This window comes from Dipodomys merriami, unplaced genomic scaffold (genome assembly GCF_024711535.1).
Source record: "Dipodomys merriami isolate MVZ:Mamm:240054 unplaced genomic scaffold, mDipMer1.0.p SCAF_21, whole genome shotgun sequence".
Lineage (NCBI taxonomy): Eukaryota > Metazoa > Chordata > Mammalia > Rodentia > Heteromyidae > Dipodomys > Dipodomys merriami.
This window is the reverse complement of record NW_027203493.1, coordinates 12,513,241-12,534,220: the sequence shown is the minus strand read 5'-3', so window position 1 is coordinate 12,534,220 and position 20,980 is coordinate 12,513,241. Positions and strand designations below refer to the sequence as shown.

At 41.1% G+C, this 20,980-nt stretch overlaps 1 protein-coding gene across 10 annotated transcripts in view; it reads right to left on the bottom strand.

Moving 5' to 3' along the window:
- Positions 1–20,980, bottom strand: part of Lrrc4c (leucine rich repeat containing 4C) — a 1,099,028-nt gene that overhangs the window by 173,943 nt on the left and 904,105 nt on the right. For 4 of the 10 annotated variants that reach the window (XM_070032552.1, XM_070032550.1, XM_070032549.1 and 1 more), the window contains exon 1: positions 4,105–6,154. The exons of 5 other annotated variants lie outside the window; for them this stretch is intronic. The gene's annotated coding sequence lies outside the window, so the exon portion shown is untranslated. Of the gene's footprint in view, positions 1–4,104; positions 6,155–20,980 lie in introns of those variants that run through there. One more of the 10 variants, XM_070032553.1, reaches the window with a different exon arrangement.

The following is a 20,980-nucleotide window of genomic DNA, read 5'->3' as shown; positions in this document are numbered from 1 at the left end:
CTACTTTTTTTGGCCATCTTTACAAAGCTCACATTAAAACAAATATTATCACATAGTCAGAATTTCCATCTGCAATTTTTATCTCTTCTTAAATGTAAGGGAGAATGGTCAAATTCTTAGGATACTTTTCCGGAACTGCAGAGATTTCAAATGACTTTCAGTTTATAAACAGGATTAAGAAAATCAAATGAGTAGCCCACTAATCCCAATTGTATTATTGTCCACAGATATGACATCAAGAATAAAAGTAAGTATAAGAATGGGATTCCTTTTACTTTTTTTTTTTAAGGGAGGAGAATTCCCTGAAAGTATATTGAGGAAAAAGAGCCAAGAGGTGCTGCTGTAGAGACTTAAATTACTAAGCTTGCTCATGATTGGCTGCCTCAAGCACACTGGTTCTGGAAGATTGGCCTATGAGAATAATAACATTTGTACGACTGCATTAAATCTTCCCATACATACTAGGGAGCATTTAGCCTATCAGCAATTAAAGGTATTTTCTTAGTTAACACCGGATTCACTATGACTAAGTTCCAAGTAGTGGAACTTGGGGCCCTAATATTAAATGAAATTATTTTTATTTGCTTTTAACATACACATTTGCATATTAATTTGACTTTGTGACTGATAGCTCTAGACTGTCATAAGTTGTTAGAAGGATCTATTTAAAATTCAAGAGCTATCCCATGCAACTTTTAGACTAAAAGTACACATGACACGTGTTAGATTATTTTTTCCCTAAATATTTTCTCTCTCTCTCTCTGTCTTCACTTTCTGTCTCTCCCTTCTCCTTTTCACTCTCTTGCTAAGATTTATTGTTGCACATTTTAAAGAAAAGCTCATGATTTACAGTTTGGGGCCTCAAACAGATTTTATAACTCAAATGACATATTACAGATTTTCTGTCCTGATGAGACTTTGAAAAAGTAACCCAATTGCTCATGGATGGCCAGTTGTACAGTTCCTAGCTCTCAAGTGTAACCACTAAATCTGTTATAAAGTGCTTGGTCAGACCTCCTTCATTCTCAGGAAACTAATCCAAGTTAATTAATCCAAGAATAATCATAACAAACAGCCACTCCGAGAGGGCCTATTATGTTCAATCTTTGCATCCCAGTATTTTTAATTCAGAAAACAATCCAAAAAATTAGATCTTATCATTCCTACCCCACAAATGAAAAATAAATAAATAAATAAATAACTTGAGGTTCCAGGGAAATTCAAGCTGCTTTACAAAGGGCACAACTCTTCAATTAGACTCAGAAGAGATTTTCAATAGTGAATTCCTAATTTAGCAAACAAAGTAGTCTCAGGGCTAAGGTCCTCAGTAGATTCTGTATACAAGGACCAACTCCCAAATGCCACTCTGTGGACACCCCTCTTTCTGCAAGACATTGATGAGGAGCATTTCCAGCCTGATCACAGCCACAATCCTTCTGTTAGCTCATGAACAAGACCTCACATAAAAATGTGGGGCCAACTCCAGATTGTCAAGCAAAAGGGACGCAATCCCAAACTTATCCATCCAGGGTGGCTAAGAGTAAAGCTGGTGAAGTGATTCACCACATGAAAAACATCCTTAGATGCCCTATCAGAGGAGATGGGTAGGAGGACAGATTCAGCCCACAATCCTAAACAGATTCTCTCTCTTTCCCTTCCTTTCCCTTCCTCCTTCTCTCTCAGCAACCTTTGTGTGTATGCAAATGAGGAGGGGACAGAGAGGAAGTGGCATTGACATGGACTGAAATATACTGTGAGGCTAATTGGAGGAACATTGTAGACATTTTGATGTTCAAAAAAAAAAAAATACCCTCAAATAGCAGACCCAGACCAATGGCAGGCCTGTATTTCCCAAGTGAAGCCTGGAGTTCAAGTACTTAGTAAGGAGCATACAAGTACTTTTTTGTTGTTGTTGTCCCCTTCCCACTTTGATCAGTTGTGTTAAATTGCAGGTGTTTAGGATCTGAATACGGCATGAGTCATTCCATGACCACAAATTCTGAATACACAGCAGTTATGGAAAACAAAGCAAATAAGCCCAGAGATAAGAAATGCAGAAATGATAAGTATGTGTATGTGAGTGTACATTTTAAAAAAATGCTGAGAGTTATGGTAAGATAGGAGCCTTCAGGGAGGAAAAATTCTGCACAATGGTTTTCTTAGGTGGGTGAATTTAAATCCTGATCTGTATCCCAACAGGGAACATTTCTTGGGGAAAAATAAAATAATTTAGCACAATGCTGAGCTATGGACTAGTTTAGTTCATAATGAAAAGGATAAATAAAGATGATAGAAATGAAAGTACAGGCTCAGATGCTTTTAACTGTGTGCTTTTGGTTTCTATTATCACCTCTCTAACATAAATCTAGATCCACAGTTCTTTAATGACTCTCTGGAGTTCACCACTCACAGGATTAAATGGGCCCAGCACTACGAAGAGACCCAGGAGACAGCCAGCTGCCTTCCATGTCCTTTGGGATATGCTGGAATTGTGTTATTGTTGTTGTTTTTTAATTGTATTAAAGACAGAGTTACATGGGGGGAGGAGGGAGAAAGAGAAGAGAGAAAAGAGGGTGAGAGGGAAGAGAGAAAGAAGAGAGGAGATGGGAAAGGTAGAGAAGGAGAGAGTTCACAACTCTTGAGGGGTTCATTCAGAAGTTGATTTCTCTGATGGTGACTTCCTTTGCTCCCTTTTAATAAATAAAAATGACTGGTAAGGGAGCAGAAGTATCTGTGCTCTACTTGTCTGATTCCCACTCAGTTTGGATTCAAAACTTGCCTGCTGTTTTGAGGTCTGAGTGAGTCACCTGTCTCAAATGGTTTGGCCAGCAACCAAAGAGTGATCGTTTCTCTAGGCCTCAGTTTCCTCTTTTATGGGCATGCCATCTCAGAGGAGTCTTCTGGCTCTAAAGTTATATGAGTCTATGATTCTGATAGAAGGCCCCAGAGAGGATCAGAGCAAGGGAACGAGGAAGAGTTCTATAAAACAGGCCAGCTCCATGGCTTTAGCAGCTATGGGGGAGGGAGAAGGGGAGTCTGTAGGCCCTCAGGCTCTCCAAGTGTTTCCAACCTTCTCTTTGATTTATTGATTTATTGGTTGGCCATTTCCCCCCCATCTCCTAAGACAAAGCTGGCTTATGACCAGCATTGGCGCTCAACACATAGACATCTTTCCTTTAGCATCATTTTGTAAGTTATTGTATTTATCTTTTCCTTCCCCTCCCCGTCTCTCTCTCTCTCTCTCTCTCTCTCTCTCTCTCTCTCTCTCTCTCTCTCTCTCTCTCTCTCTCCTCCAAAGTTGTGCCCTAATACTGTGAGGAAAGGTTTCTGGTAAACCCAAGCATTCAAGACTCCCCATGACCTATGTGGAACTTCTACATTGTCCAAAGAAGTTTGAAGTTAGGGGGGGGGGTGGATTAAGGGGAGCACAGGTCTTCCTCCTCTGCCACAGAGAAACCCATCCTTGTGAAGACCACATTTGGACATGTGCAGGAGAAGCAAAGCCTTCTCTTCACCGGTTTCCTGCCCCACACTCTCTTACTGTCCTAACCCCCACCCATCCATCAACCAGCCGGAAGCCTGCCTTTACCTCTCTAGTTTTATTATCACGTGTGTGTGTGTGTGTGTGTGTGTGTGTGTGTGTATGCATTCCATTGACATGCAAAATCAGATGGGGCAATGAAATGCACATGGGAGTCTCTTCAATTTCTAATCGCTACACATTTGTGCTTCCAACTCTAGGGGCTTTCCATGTAACTTAAATTTCATGTTGAATCTCAATCATCCCGCACCTGGCCCCACACACTGCAGCGGGCTTCCTCCAGAGGAAGAATTCTTTTTTTTTTTTAAATTTCCTACTGAACCTTTGTAAAAGGTATTTCTCCAGGATGCAGATGCCGTGCCTCAGAAAAGCAAACCTGGCTATCAGTGGACACAGACCGATGAGCTAATGCACGAGCCACCCTGTCCTTAATTTTCTGGTCCCCATCAGTCGTATCTTTAAAGCAATGCTCTAGGGAGGGAAATGCAGATACAGGGAGAACCAGAACACTCAATCAACGAACACTTTCTTCATCAATAAATAAGAAAAGAACGATCACTCACTGTATTTCTGATTCATCTCAGCAACATCCAGACAGGAAAACCCAGGTGGTTAAAGAGAAAAAACGCATGATCTTGACACCAAAAGAAGAAGAAGAAACAAACAAACCAAAAAAAAAACCAGGAGGTTGATGAAGGAAAATAGATTTTTAAAAAATCCAACTGCAATTATCCGTCAGTTTTAGTCAACCTTGGCACACATCCAACTGTTCTCTGCTGATTTCTTTCCCCCCCAAATCAATGCCCCATTCTGCCGCGGTTCAACTTTTCTTCATTGAAATGTTCTTGGCATTATTAATTTTTTTCCCCCTCTTGCCTCGTGTGGGAAATTCAAAAAGAAAGAAAGAAAATCAGGTCTTTACTTTCCTATCAAAAAAGCCCCAAACTTTTCGCTCCAAAAATATCTCCTTGGCATACTCTTTCCTTTATAGAGAGAGAGAGAGAAAAAAAAATATATATATATAAACATACACGGTGGATCTGCAATTCTCCATGTCTAATCATCCTGTGGGGTGGGGGTGGGGGGTGGTAGGGAAGGAGGGAGGGAAGGAGGGCGGGAGGGTTGTCAGCTGTTTTTTTTTTCTTTTTATTATTTATTGATGTCAGCACATACCGAGCCCTAGTGGTTTCTGGCCCGGGGTTATTTCATTTCTCAAGGCTGCCCGCGCACCCATAGACACGTTTGTGTGAAAAATCCAGGTCTCAAAAGAAAAGGCTTCGTTCTTTCTTTTTTCTTGGACCATCAGTGTAGCTGCTGCTGCTGCTGCTGCTGCTGCTGCTGCTGCTGCTGCTGCTGCTGCGTTGGGCCACCCGAAAGAGCTGCGTCCCGCAGCCGCATCCTTCATGTTTGCAAGGCACCCAACAGCCACCGCCACCAGCGACGGGGTGGGGAGGGGGGACTTAAAAAAACAGGAAAGTCTCCTTTTACATCGTCGATTGCTTTCCACCGCGCCGCCCCCTCCACCCCCTCTTCCAAGAATTTTCTTCTTTTGGGGGGAACTGGGGGGAGGTGGGGGAAGAGAGGATCAACTCTCCACACTCGCTCCCCTTCCGGCCGGCCCTTTCGCCCAAGATCTGATTAGATTTCTCATCACAATCCAGTGCGCAATCGGGTTTTTGATTTCAGCCACCCCCGGGGGGGGGGAGGTTGAGGGGTGACGGTGTGTGGTGTGGTGGGGAGGGGGGAGGTGGGTCACCACCGGCCCCCCTTCTCTCTCTCTCTCTCTTCCAAACTCGGGGTTTATCTTCTGTCTCCGTCCCTCCGCCGCCTCTGCAATTTCATAACCGCACGTTCCACGGGGGAGGAGGGGGGGGGAGTGCGGGGAATTTTCAAGGCTCGGTGGCAGCTGTCATCCAGTCCATTCCGCTCCCCCCTCTTTCTCTCTCTTCACCCCACTACTTTTCTTGGTCTTCTTTAAGGCCTGGGGTGTGGGTGATGGTGGGAGGGGGGGCTGAGCTTTCTCTCCGTCCTCGCCCCACCTCCCACCCCAAACCTTAGGTCTAGAGGCTGTCCAGGTAGGGCACAACTCCACGGATCCCCGCGCGCGCGCGCGCGCGCATGGGGGGAATCACCCAAGAGAGGCGTGATGCAGTCCTGCGCCGTCGGAGGCCCCAGCCGGTCCGGGGCTGCGCGTCTCCTCCATCGGTCAGCGGCGCATCCGTGGTGATGGTGGTGACGGCGGTGATGTTGGGCAGCACAGCGCGTTGGAGGGAAGTTCAGATGGGGTTTGAAAAAAAAAAAAAGGAAATAGATCTCTATATATGATAGGATGGGACCGATGAGATGTTAGATTTTTCAAAAAACAAAAGGAGAATTTAAAAAAAAAATAAGGGGGGAACAAGGAAGAAGAGGAAAGAACGGGGAACCCCGGAAAAAAAGAATCAAGATTTCAAACAGAATATAGTCTTCCAATCGTGCGTTCCTCTCCGGCTGCCCGAACGCCGCCGCCGCAGCCTCGCGCTGGCTCCGCGTCCCCAGCGGGGTCCGGTCCGGTTCCCAGCCACAAGTTGATCCGTCTGCGCGCGGCCCTTCCGCCCGCCCCGCAGCCCGCCGCCCCCTCCGGCGCCCCGGCGGCTCCTCCTCCCGGCGCGTCCCGGGCCGCGCGGCGGCTGCACGCCCCGCGGTCCCCCGGCCACCATCCACTCGGGCTCCAACTCGCCTCCTCCCCCCCACCCCACCCTCCCTCTCCACGGCTTCGCTCCCCGAATAGATCGATGCGCTCCCTCGCTGCGTCGGCGCCAGCTCCCCGCGGTGCTCTCGCTGCTGTTCTCTTTCTCTCTCCACCAATGCCAAGTCCGGGTTATTTAGGATCTCCCCCACCCACCCACCCACCCCAGCGTCCCTCTCGGACCCGCAGCCATCCTCGGCCTCTTCTCGGCCCCTCTGGCATTCCTTTTCCCCCCCCACTTCCTTTCCCTTTCCCTGCTAGTGATCAGTAAAATACAATTACCCAATTACCTCCCATCATCTGTGCGGTGATTGGTCAATGGCATCAACACTTGGAAGTCCGGGAGAAGAGCGGATGGGAATCTCTGAGGTGTGGCACTGCTGCCACCTGGAGGGCAGTGCCGGAACAGCCGAGTCTCAAAACCAATCCCCCCTCCCCTCCACCCCCCCAACACACACACACACACACACACACACACACACACACACACACACACACACACACACACACACACACACACACACACACACACACACACACACACACACACACACACACACACACACACACACACACACACACACACACCCTCCCCTCTTGCTGGGAGGAGGTTAGTATTAAGCAAAGACTGTGGGGGAGAAGTTGTCGACTTTTCCTTAAAGCCTGCCAGGGTTCATTCGGAAATCCAGAAGTTTTAAACTACAAAGGAGGAGACATTGAAATCCGGCAATCACCACCAGGATTCGAAATGATCAAGCTCACAAAGCTGTGGCTTTAAGATCTCAGGCTAAGAGCCTCTGGGAAGCAAAGCAGGCCCGGTCCCCAGTTAAGGATTAACACAGTGCTGTTACTTAGAACTGGTTCATCAGAAGGAATCTGGAGTAGCTCAAAAGCTACCGGGGAAGGAAGCCCCTCAGCCTAGCAGGATAATCTCACCAGGAGGAAGCAACTGTATAGGCAAGATAGGAGCTTTCAGCCCATGCAGTGTTGCAGTAAATTGGCCTGTTCAGTTTGTACAAGACGTTCAGGACAGCTTGACAACTCAATTCCAACAGCCCTCTCTCCTTGGATGGAGCCTTTTCCATCAACCCGTGTTAGAGGAGCAGGTGGCACATTTCAACATCACTGGCTTTCCCGAGAGGGACAGACAGGGCCCGCAGAATGATATTAATGCTATCTCCAGGACAGAATGATCCAAAGGCCTTTGCTGTGAACCCTGGTTATTCATTTTGTGCCATTCAGTTGTGTGACTTGGAGCTACAAAATGAGATATGACAATTAGGAATAGTAATTCACACAATAAAAAAATAGGTCGGTCGAGGAGGGGTATATAAAGATTGGTTTTGTCTTTCCTAAGTAATGTTATTTCTGCTTTTTTGGTTTGTAATCTTGAGAGATCACAAGATACTTGACTGGAAAAATAGGGCAAATGAAAGATATGTCATCAAATGAAAAAAGAGAACATATTTGCTATGGGATCATCAGCTCCTCCCTTCTCCTCCCCTCGCTGTACATGTGCTATCTTTCTTTTCTTTTTTTATTGCATTTATTGCAGGATACACACACACACACACACACACACACATATTCCCTTGCTTAGACAAAAGAGTATGTTAATTTCTTTGGGCTTAAAGATAAGCAATTATATTAGTAGCACACAAGGAGAAATGGGGGAAAGGCCTTTTCTTACACAGGCATTCAAACTTCTTATAATTTTATGGTTTATCTTTTTGGAGTGTTTTGGTGAAGTTACCAATCCCGATGTACATTTATTGAAGGGTATTTGTGTTGCTTTTTATGTTAATGAATGCTGACTTCAAATGACTAATTGTCAGCTGACTGTAATTTTAACTTGTTTTATTTCCAGTTATCGTTTATAAATTAATAAAGCCTCAAAAAGTACATACAGGAGCATCTCAGACTCAGAGGAATCTGTCCTTTATTGCTGAAGCCATTTGAAATGGAAATTTTAAGGAACTTGACAGCAAGATGGAGTCCAATGATTTGTTTATCCAAAGCCCATTATTAGCTGTCTAGAAGATATCCTTCCAGAACCAATGCATCTATTGAATCAAACTGCAGGGTGGGATTAGCACTAGTTATTCAAGAAGAAAAAGAAAAGACTTCCTCTTCTGTTACCATTGATGTCTATCAACTATGATAGCATTTGCTACCTATGCCTGTCCATTAATTCTTGCTTTCATTTGACTATGATTTTTTATACATTGTTGAGGGATAATGGTGGTGTTTTGATATTTACATAAATGTCAATGAAATGAATTGAACTGACAATTATTGAGCATCTGCATACATGGTCTTTAGACACATACATAGTCATGTGTATATATATATTATATATATATATGTATATAATGTATACATGCACATGCAGGAACTCCAGGCTATTCTAAAACTACTAACCTTCCCACCCCAGGCTCTTGAGTGATGAGATTATAGAAATTCTGGTCCATCACCTTATTTAATACTCAAAACAATCACCAGGCAGGAAGTGAGGGTGGAAAAGTGAAGTTTAAATTCAAATCCTTGGTAAAGGAGAGCCACATTTCGAAAGGAATCCTACTTCATTCCATTCCTTCCTTCAGTTTGATTTTAACTCCCCATTGGTAACAGGGAAGCAGGGCAGTGGGGGGTGGGGGGGTGGCACTTCCAGGACCATCACACAGACTCTCATTATCAGCACAGATCCCCAGAGGTGAATTCTAGCCCTGTGAGCAAATTGGCAATGTCCTGCTTATTACTGAATGGACCCTTCAAAGGGAATTGAAATAAACAAGGGAGCTGTCAGAAAAATACACTTGCAAATTTAACTGTTGTTAATAGCATAAATAAAGATAATTATTTATTATAGGTTGCCATGTACTGTCAAAAAAAAGAGCATGTGTTTAAGTTCTTTATAAAAGCTCTTTTAGCTAGATGTGGTGACTTGCACTGTAATTCTAGTTATTCAGAAGGCTGAGGCTTGGAGGATTTTGTTTTCAACCCAGAAACAGTACAAAAATGGATTCTGGTCATCCCAGCTTTGGCAGGAAGTACAAATCAGGTTCTGACTTGAAACCCCAATACTGGGGTAGAGGTATGCTCTTGTCCAACAAGCAATTGGTTATATCTTTACGCTCCTGATACATCAATCCCTCTAGTTAGCAAAACCACTGACAGAACCAAATGCCATTGGAATTACATGACTTGGCACATGAGTTTTTGTTTTTATTTTCCCCCCTATGGACATACAGAATTCCTGTGTTTGAAAACTTGGGTAGTGAAACAAAATCTTCATAATTATTTCACTTTGTGTTGGTGACTCTAGTTGGAATAATCTTGAGCAAACAGCAGGGGACAGCATCTTGTAATCAGAAATACAAAGCATCAAGTAGAATAAGCACAGCAACGTTACTTACAAATAAGGAAAGTAGGCATGTGTGTATTGTATTGATTAATTAAATTTAAAAGGCTATAATCTAATCTCTGGAAGCACAATGCACTCTCAAGATTTGAGTCATTATTCTAAGCTACAAATCCTGAGAGAAGACTTTCCCTTTTCACTTTCAATACTATTCCACAAGGACAGGAATAACCCGTGGAATAATGGTATTAAGCATGCTTTCATAGTTCCATATTATAATGTGAGTCATCTTCATTCAATTAACTCTTTTTGAAAAGTACTTTGATGTTAAAATACCAAATTAGTGGGAGTTTATAATATATGTAGAGCTAAACTACATTCTGAAGATGTTGTATTTCACAGCTAGACAGATATCCTAACACCATTTTTTTTTAATTTTGTGAAAACATAGATTCAGATCCTAAGGTCCAAGTAGATTTGGAAATGCTAGTGTTTTTCAACACGTGTCCTTTTATGATAGCTATTTCTGCTTTTCAGATCTCACTCCATACAGCATTGCTATTCTCTGTTCCTACAGGTTTGAAAACAATAATAAGTAACATTTAATGAGTACTGAAGAGTGCCAGACAGAACTCAGTATGCTCCAGATTTCAACCCCTGTTATCTTCCCCTAACTCTGATAAAGTAGGAATAACTATAAACACATCACACAGACAAACAGACTGTTGTCCAGGTTATATAAGGGCATCCAGGTAGGCATCATAGGAGAGAAGATTCCCGTTTACTTTATTTTGCCCCAGAGATTATGGTTGGTAACAAATACACTGTGTGAAAATAATTTGAGATGTCTCTATTTACCCCAGACAACAAGTGATTTCACAGAGGACTGAGATCTGAGGATTAAAGTTTGAAGCCAGCTCTGCCAGACAGATTGGTTAAACTCTTATTTCCACTTAACAAGCAAAAAGCCAGAGACGGAGATGTGGCTCAAGTGGTCGAGTGCCAGTCTTAAGGGGGAAAAAAACCAAGCAACAGCTCTGAATCAAAGACGTAGTACCAACACAGAACCAACACAAGCCTGCAGTACCAACACACACACACACACATACACACACACACACACACACACACACATACACACACACACACACACACACACACACAGATGCACATAAAAGGCGATTTCATCAGAAAGGTGTATAACTCCTAAATTAATTCACAGTTGATTTATAAGAAGCCTTCTATGCTTTGGTAGCTGCAAACAGCAATCATTTGTAACTTCTCATGATGCTCTCAAGACCATTTAGAGATTGGTTAAGTGACTTGTTTGCTCTTGTTAGGATTCACTGCTGATCTACAAAGGCTTGGCTGAGACCATTGATCCTACTTGACCCCCCTCTCTCCTTTCCCTCTCTCTCCTTTCCCCCCTCTCTCCTCTCTTCTCTTTCTCTTCCTCTTTCTCTCTTCTTCCCTTCTCTCTCCCTTCATCAGTTTGACCCAACCATATTTCTTTTTAATGCCAGAAGTCCAAGAGAGCAAGTAGGAAAGGGTAAGTGCTTGTGTTCTTTTCTAAGCTCACTGTGAATCAAATCTTCTAACTAATCTGTCTATAAAATGAAACAAATCTCTTTGGTGGCCCCACCGTAAAGGGATGAGTTAGGCCATTCCACCTGCAGTGGGATATTTCTGTACGGATATATCGTGAAATAGAGTGATGAAACAGAGAGATCAGTGTCATCTGTGCAACCTCTATCCTTTACCAATAACAAACTTCCTCAGTGATTAGGGATTTGCAGGCAAGAAAATTCTCCTAACACATTAAGTGGCCATCAATAGATATATAGTAACTCTCCCTCACTGTGTGCCAGGTACCATGGGCGACCTTGCTAGCTTCCACTGCCCATCAATGCCATTCCTCTTTCATAAGCTAAGTGGTACTAGACACAAAGTGGCATTGGTAAGGGTCAGTGCAGCATGGGTAATGTGAGAGCCAGGAATGGTCCATATGTCTACCTAGCTCTCTTACCATTGTACAAGGACCACCTCAGATTGTTGTGGGAACCCATTACCTGTGAATCCACATTACCCATGCTGCACTGCTCCTTGTCCATGCTGCTCTGTGTCTAGTACCACTTAACTTACAAAAGAAGAAAGAGGATGAGAAAGTCTGAAGGAAGACAGATAAAGAAAAAGTCTGTTCCATAAGTAATGACAATAACCTACAATACTAGGAAATCTTTTTGTGATACAAAGAGAAAAAAGCTCATACTCAAAACAAATAGTTCTCAAGTATAGATAAAATAGGGATTAAAATAATCTATTTTTAACACTTATTATGTTATTTTTTTAAATTTTCAGAGCCTGTCCCTGTGTTCTCTTAATAAATTTTGTTTTACCTCATGAGTGAAGTGACCGCTTGGCTGAGAGAGAAAATAGACAGATAGTAATTATGCTAAGTTACATGATGAGGATATAGTGAAGTTTTTGTCAGTTACAAGGGTAAAGAGCTGGCAGACTTGTGGAAGAGGAGGCTGTAACCTACTTCCATGTGGGAATAACCCAAGAGAACTCCACATGTAGAAAGTGTGATGTGTTGCAAGCTTCACAAGCGTGCATGTACAGGTGACATTTCTAGTTTTCTCCATTGCATAATAAGAGGATAGAGAAGCAGAGAATTCTAAGAAAAATAATAATAGTTAAAAATAAAACGTTGCCCTTAAGTTATTATGTTTAAACTTATATACTTTACCAACTGAGATAAAAACACAGCATCAATTGTTCATGCCATGTATACATCAGAGAGCCCAGGTTTTAGAAACAGTTTCCATGGCAAAAGAGGCTTTGTTCACAAAGGGCATCTGTTTTCATAGTACCCTAGACAGCATAAGAAATTCTAGCAGTGACTTAGATTAATAAGAAGAAAGATTTGAGGAACAAGTATGGAAATTGGGTAATCCATTTGAAACTGATTTAGATCCAATTGTATTTCAGGAAATCTTTATAAATGGTGACCACAACACTTGTGTGATACAAACAGCTTTATCAAATACCAAGGGAGATAGTTGTTGTGAGTAGTACTATACTGAATGGTGGTATTTTGGGCCATTTAAGTTAGGAAACTTTGCATCAGGAAAAAAAAATTGCCATTAAAGTTGTCTTCAAAACTCTACCAAGAATTGGTGCATGGTTTGAATCCAGTGGTATAATTTGAGAAGACGCTGCATTTGGGCTAGGTAAATCAGCACTGGATAAGAAACAACTCCTTGAGATCTTCACTTTCTTTCAGCTTTAGCCACTCAATGAAGATTCAAGATATTATAGCATTGCTTTATTGTTATTTTTTCCCCTGCCTCATTGCTATCGTGCTTTGTGGAAATGAAAAGCATACATTTCAAAATTCAGTTCCCTTCATATTGAAGATTCATTAGAACATCTGTGATTCAAATATTCCAAATGATTTAGTAGCGCATGACTCAAAGAATGTTAAATAATTTGCATTTGCAATGTCCAAGTTTTTCATTTGCAATATATTTTTTTTAATTTAAGGGAAAGAAAGTCCAAAAGATGCTTGCATGTTTGTGAAGTGCATTGGATTACATCTATACTGAGAATGAAAACACTGTTAACACCTTAATGCAATAATGCTGAAATAATAATAATAATAATAACAAAGAGTTCATGAAGAAATATGAGAATCAAGAGTAGTGGTGAGCACCTGTAGTTCCAAAACTCTGGAGGCTGAAGCAGGATAATCTCAAGTGAATGGAGCCTACTTAGTGAACTTGAAGCTAGCTTGTTCTATATGGTGAGGTCTAGTTTGAAACAAATAAAACGCGGTTATCAAGATGGCAGTTAGGTCAAATCTCATGACTCACTACATTAGGATTTTAGTCCATCAATAATTATGTTAGTTTTTGTCCATGACAGTTAATCAATCTGCTTGTAGCAGATATGGACCAAGAAGTATGTCCTAGAATTGAGGTTTCATTGTGTGGAGTACACATTGAGTATCTATGTTATGATGCCACTCAGTGTTTAACTTAATCTTAGTATAGCCTTCCATTGACAATCTTCCTAACATAGTTTTAGATAAACCTTCTAGAATGTAGAAGGTCACCATTTCATTGATATAAAAAATTGTGCTATGTTGAAACTCCATTCCATAGCTCAATTCTGATGAGATGCCACACTTTTTTGGTTGCTGTTATTGATTTTTAGAAACTACATAGAAAAGCCATAGGAATTCCTCAATTCTTATTTCCTCAGCTTGACTTCTTTTACATCTGTGGTTGAACTCCAAAGTTACGGTATTAGAACAAGGAATGCTAACTAGAAGAGGCTTGTCTTTCCTTTCCATGATTTTTCCTTTTAATTCAGCTGTATATCAGCTCAAGGCCATCCTGAGGCTCTAGATATTTTCCACAAAGGAAGATATTATGGAAACAAATTTGTAAGTACGTGCTAGCAGTTTGGTTCTATGCAACCCAGTATATTTATTTATTGAACATGTATTCACTGAGTATCAATTTCAGTGGGTTCTGTAGATATTAGGTAAGGAAAAGTACTAGTACCCCTTTTTACTACTTCCAGAAATGGGTATATATTGTTTTAGGATGATTAGACCATAGAAATAGAATATATCAATCCAAAGAAATGAATGGCACTGAAACCAAGGGAGACAAGTTTGGAATCTCATAGTTTGGAGTTTGAATTTGAGAAGCTTGCCCTGCATATTGGGGGAGCAGCAAACATTTTAGGGCGAGATATGGTAGTCGAGGGAGATGAAATGTCAGACAATGAACCCGCACACGATAGCCAGTTGGAGGATTCTTCCCTTTTGAATTTTCTAGGAAATTGATAGAAAGGTCAAGGTATATCACTGAGGAACATTAGTGAAGAAGTCACAGTGTAAGTTTGTTATTTACAAAGGACATTCCAGAGGGTAGTGTGGGCAGATAGGTGGGAAAGATAAACAAAAGCACACAGGAGAAATTTTAGAAATGATGGCACACTGTGAGGAGGAAGGGAAGACAAAGGCAACAGCTTTGGTGTTGAAGAGAGCTGAGTGTAAGGAATACTAAGTACTGAAAATCTACAAAGTATGGCATTGATTTGCGTATGTATCTACCTCTCTCATTCATCTGAAATATTAACCGATATAGTCAAGGTAAAATTATTTTTCTTCCCCTTGGTATGTTTCACTTCTCTATACCAAAGAGCAGCTACCTTTGGGAACAGCCTTCTCTTGTGTGAAAGGGTAAGAGCCATTCAAAGACATCTCATCATAACAGGAAAAGCATTCAGATGCCTTATATGGACTTTCAAACTCCTTCTTTTACTGCCTGTTCTCCTCTTTCAGCCTTTTCTCCTGTATCACCTACTCCTGCATGCTGGCGTTTTTCAGGTCTCACACTGTGTGCTGGTACTGGCTCCTTTGACTGCCTCCTTTACTTTCCCTCCACTCTTTGCAGAGGGAGAATGCACATTTGTGTTCACAGGTGTGTGGTATTCCATTTGCAGGGAGGCTATGAATAAACTCCCGTCCAGGAAAACTTAGTGGATCCTAAAAATAGAATGAACATGAAAGAGCTACCTTGTGAGATGGTGATGTTTGCGTCATCGTTGTTGTTCAAACACAAGTGTCAATTTACATTAAATCTGCAGTTCCTACAAATTGTACACTGTTCTGCTATAATAAAATACTAGAAATAATGTCAGAGTAGTCAGAACATCCTGCTAAATAGCTGGATTAAAGCAATAATCTTAAATCAATGATGAACTATTTCCTATTTTTGAAGAAAATAATCAAAATATCCTTACTCTTATTTTAATGTAATTTAACTTATTTTTTGTACCATAACTGGAGCATGAAGTCAAGTCCTTTTCACTCAAGAATGGTGTTCTACTTGAGCCACAGATCTTCCAAATCATGGTGATGCCTTTTATCAGTGTAAAGAGTCTTACAGCCATTCCCCCTTGGGGTGTCTTTGAACCATGATCCTCAGATAGCAAGCTCCTGAATACCTAGGTTTACCAACTGGGAGATACTGGCATGGCTAAGTTTTATTTCAAAATATAATTATCTGACAAATTACAAAGCTGAAACCACCACATTGAGCCCCTGTGTATTCATGAAGGGTGTCAGTCTGAGAGCCGCTAGGCTGATCTAGGCTGATGGCCTTTGACGCACCTTTGAACCCAGATTTCAGGCTTTCATCAGAATATTCTGCCTGCAGAAGTGCTTTCATGTAGATCGACAGAGCGACGTGATTGACGTTTTCCAACCTTTCAGAAAACAAATCAGTCATCTTCAACTCTAACTGCAGAAAAGGCTCCCAAAACTTCTAAGTGCAGCGGTTCTCAAAAACCAAAATCTAAAGTGAAACGGATGACATCTTCCAAACACTTGTTCAAATGTGCCTTTCGCAGCAAGCTACAACACTGGGAAAATGTTAGGAACCGAGCTGTCATCATCATTCACTGAACTCATCTGTCTCAGAAGCCCCTTTATGTGGACCTGCAAACCTGTGTCAAGATGGTTTCCTTTTGTGAGTTCAGGGAGCTGAGGGTTCCATCTGCCCCCATCCCTGCAGGCCCAGCTCTTTCGTTCAGGTGTTTCTGACAAGCAATGCTATTAAACTAAGCTTCCAGCCGTAGAGGGTGCCTCTAAGTGCCTGTGCAGTCAAATGCCACACAATTTCAAATGGAAATGACATGAATTAATTTCCCAAGAAGAACAAAAAGAAAAGGAGAAGTCGAGAAGAAAGGCAGCTTCTTGTAACACAATATGCAGATTAGTAGCTCCCATTGATTGATGGAAGTGTCAGAAATGTACCTTTCAGTTATAAATGAAACCATTGAAAGGATTTGGGGGCTCTTTCCATCTCTCTTATTCATCTGAAATATTAACCGATACAGTCAAGGTAAAATTATTTTTCTTCCCCTTGATACCTTTCACTTCTCTATACCAACAGCTACCTTTGGGGACAATCATCCCTTGTATGAAAGGGTAAGACCCATTCAAAGACATCTCATCATAACAGGAAGAAAGTTCAGATGCCTTATATGGACTTTAGAATTCCTTCTTTTACTGCCTTTTCTCCCCTTTCTGCCTTTTCTCCTGTATCACCTGCTCCTGCATGCTGGCCTTTTTCAGATCTCTCATAGTGTGCTGGCACTAGCTCCTTTGTCTGCCTACTTCACTTTCCCTCTGCTCTTTGCAAGCACTGGTCCTGATATTCTTGATACTTGATATTCTTTTAAACAAGCCAGTATCCACCCTATGTGAATTTGTGTGACTATATTTTAACTTCTGTAGTGTGCTTGTCTGGTATCTTCTTATATTTGTACCATTGTTTACCTGTCCATCCTGGATGCACTTTCTGTGGAGGGATGGACTTTGACTGTCTGGCTGAGGATTAGACTCTCCTTTCATAGAACCCTGTCTGGCAAGGAAGAAGTTCTGTATTCAAATCTTTGAAAGAATAACTATAATAGAACAAGTTAGACTCGAAAGTCAATTATATAGTATTAATAAGGGTGAACCCTATGCTGTGCTTAATCAATTATTATCTGGCCACCCTTGGGGTTTAATTAGATGGTAACTCTATTTTCAGCTTTGTATAGGTTCTGCCAAACACAAAAATAAAACAAAATTAGCTGCCGGGTGGGCCTGCCATACTCACTTCTTGGGAGGCTGAGATATGAGCATTGTGGTTCAAAGCCAGCCCAGGCAAGAATGTCTGTGACATTCTTCTTCACTACCAGCAAAAAGCCAGTAGTGAAGGTGCTGTTTAGGTGGTAGAGAGCCAGCTTTAAACAAAAAAAGCTAAGGAACACTGCCGAGGTCCTGAATTCAAGGCTTGTAGAGCACAAAATTATCATCAAACTAATATTAATAACAAAAAATAAAATAATAACAAATAAAAATAATAACATAATGCCACCTATATATAATTTTCTAGCTTTGCATACACTTTGAGACCTTAGTCCAACACAAAGTTTGCACATTAGCTGTCATAGGTAATGTAAGTGAGTGAAATTTGGTAGGATTCAAAGAACTCACCAGTAACTGGAAACATTTATACCACAAAGTTGCTTGCTTTAAAATAAAATTGTGTAAGTGCAATGGTTAGTATAGTTGTTTATATCTAATAAGCACCCAGTTATTAGTAAATACGTAACCTGATCTGGTAAATATCTTACAGCAAGTTGTCTCTTACTCAGAGTTCTCTTTTCTACATGCTGTTAGCTGACAGCCCAGGCTATTTTTTTTGGGGGGGGAGGGTAGGGTCCCACTTTAAAAAACATTTCTATAAATGTGACAAGAAGAAAAATAAAGAAAAGAAAACCCAGAACTCTGCCATGTGTTCGTTCTTTATACAACTTTTCCTCATTGTCTCTACCTATCTCATTCAGCCAGGCTGTCTGACGAGAGGTTAAAGTTTCTTTCATCTCTATAAATAAGTAGCAAAATGAATGTTAAAGCTGTTTGGGGGAAGTATATTAAGGAAAATGTCATTTGCCCTTATCTTTCCCTACAAAGATTTAGCTATTGTATCTTTCAAAAGGTCAGCCATTTCCTTTTTCCAAGTGTCAAAAGAAATCTCAGAAATGTGGTGACCTTGAAGGGATTGCTTTTTCTTTCGGGGGCTCAGTTTGTCTGTTTTAGGTAAGCATTTTAATTCCTACAGTGTGTCTGCTGCTCCTTTTATGGTACCAAGGTGAAAATCAGTTTCTCATGTTCAAAACCAGGTTTAGCTTTGAAAAACAAACCCTACCCCCAAGTAACCCACAGCAACACATGCACTCGCATGTGAGTTTCTGTTGTTACTTCTGGGCCATATAATTTTTTTTTGCAAATGCCTCCTCCTTTTGCAAGTGTGCTCTCCCTAGGTCTAGATGGACCTTGAACCTCTAGTTCCCAGTGATTTCTACGTTCACATTCAGAGTCTCTGGTCAGCTCCTTGATTAAAATCACATTCATTATCCTTCATCACAAAACTCTAATTTCATATTGCCATGGACTACTTCCTGAGTTTTGGACAAGTTATCTAATCTCAAGAGACTTCAATGTAAAGAGGCTTCATAGGTATAGTAAGGAAAAAGGACAATTATAGTTACGACCTTATAAGGTTATGCAAGAGTTTCTTTACTTTTGGATGTGGGGTTGCTGGGCATTGAAACAAGTCCTCAAGTATTCTTATCTACCACTGGGGTACATGTCACCTCCATGGGTTTCTTATCTGCAGTCCAACTAGTATTTTAGATGAGGGGGGGTGTTTTGGTAGGGGAGGATTCTTGTATGCATTACAGGAGGTTGAGCACCATGCCTGACCTTTATACACTAGGTGGCAGTAGTACCCTCTCTCCTTCCCACCCCCAAACTCTACCTCCATTTTAATAAACAACACATCTACCGACATTACCTAATCTGCTCCCACCTGCCCCACTGAAAATTACTAAGACACTGATGCAAATACAGGTGATGTTCTTATTTATTCACTCATCTTTCTCCTTCTCTGACCCTGTACTGGGTCTTTACCTCAGGGCTTGGGTACTACTGTCCCTTAGCTTTTTTAATGGGCTCGAGCACTTACACCCCTGCTTCCAAGTTTTTGGTAATTAATTGTAGATAAGAATCTCTCAAAGACTTCCTGATCCTAATCCTCAGATCTCAGCTTCCTGACTAGCTAGGATTACAGGCAAGAGCCACCTTAAAATAGGTCATTGTTGCACCCTAATTGCCACCTTTTTAGGTTTTACCATATTGTGTAGCTGTTTGTACTAATGTATTTTCTCCTCTTGTTGGACTGAAAATCGATGAGAGTCTGTTTTGTTTGAACCACCACAGAAGTAAATACAGTTTCTGGCATGTACTTGTTGCTTATTGAATCTTTATTAACATGCATTCAAGAAACAAAGGGAATAAATGACTGCTTTTAACACAATAACTACAAATGTTAAAGTGGATTAAAGCAGTTTGAGAATAAAAAATAATAAAATTGCATACAGATGCTTATTGAAACAGTCAGCTAATTGAGCTAGTAGATGTTCATTGTTTAAACTATTCATACCACTGCTTGGCTTTCTGTTTTACTTTGCACATGCAGGAACAGCTGAGAGAGAATGATAGTTGTCTTCTGGAACTATTAACTCATTTGCCATCTGATGGGTCCACATTCTTGTGATTGAAAGTGTATTTATTAAATAAAAGAGGTGTAAAATAGTCTACATGATTTCTTTGATTAATCAGTATGGAGGGCAAAGGAGACACTGCCCATGTGGTCTAATGCTGATAAAATTATTTCCTTCCGTGCTGACTCAGGTGTTTGCTACAGTAGGTGAATTGTCTTGTTCCTCAAGGGTTTGGAATCTAGATGAGGTCACACCCAGCCCCTATTACAGGACGCAGGAGGCTGAGATCTGAAGAGAGTGGCTCCTAGCCACACTGGGCAGAAAAGTCTCTGAGACTCTCATCGCTAGCCAATCACTAAAAAAGCCAGAAGTGGAGCTGTGGCTCAAGTGGTAGAATGCCAATCTTTAGTGAAAATGTGAAGGGATAACATCCAGTCTCTGATTATAAGCACTAGTTCTCACACATATGTAGCCAAAATAACGTATATGCAGGAGAGAAATCAAATAGTATGAATCCTTAGATAAACTCTCAGTCTAACAAAATGAATACCAGGGAGCTGCTCCATGAGATGTGTGTGGCAGAGGTCAAGGGATGGGAGACAGATGAAGGGAGGGGAGAATGCCACTATAATGTTAAATGCATATTCTATGAAACTGGGAAACTTCAGGGGAGAGATATGGTTAGGAGGAATTGAGGACAATGGTGAAAGAGGTGCTATCAATCAAGATACATTATACTCATAAATTGACATCCTGAATGGTAACCTCTTTGTACAACTACTTAAAGATAATAAAAATATAACCTCAAAAAGGGCAAGGTATAATAACAATAACTTGGCCCATAGGCAGTATAACTGATTGCAATAGGAACAATGGTTCTAGGGAGGCCAATTGGAAACTTTCTCTCAAGAAGGTCATAAAAATGGAGGCACATCAATCTATATAGACTGTCACAGTGATGGAAGGTACACCTGCAGGCATTTGGATTTACTTGCCACCAGATAAGAATGCCTGACTGAGAAAAATCTTACAGTGAGGAGAGTAAATTCCTGTTTAATGTATCATGGTTAAGTGCAATTCTTTGCCTTTTACCATCCATTGTGTTTACTTGTAGATTTATAAGCATATCCTAACTACTTCAAATGAAGAAAACCATGCAACCTGTGTTTCTTTGTGTCCAGCTTAGCTCACTTAATATGATTTTTTTCCTCCA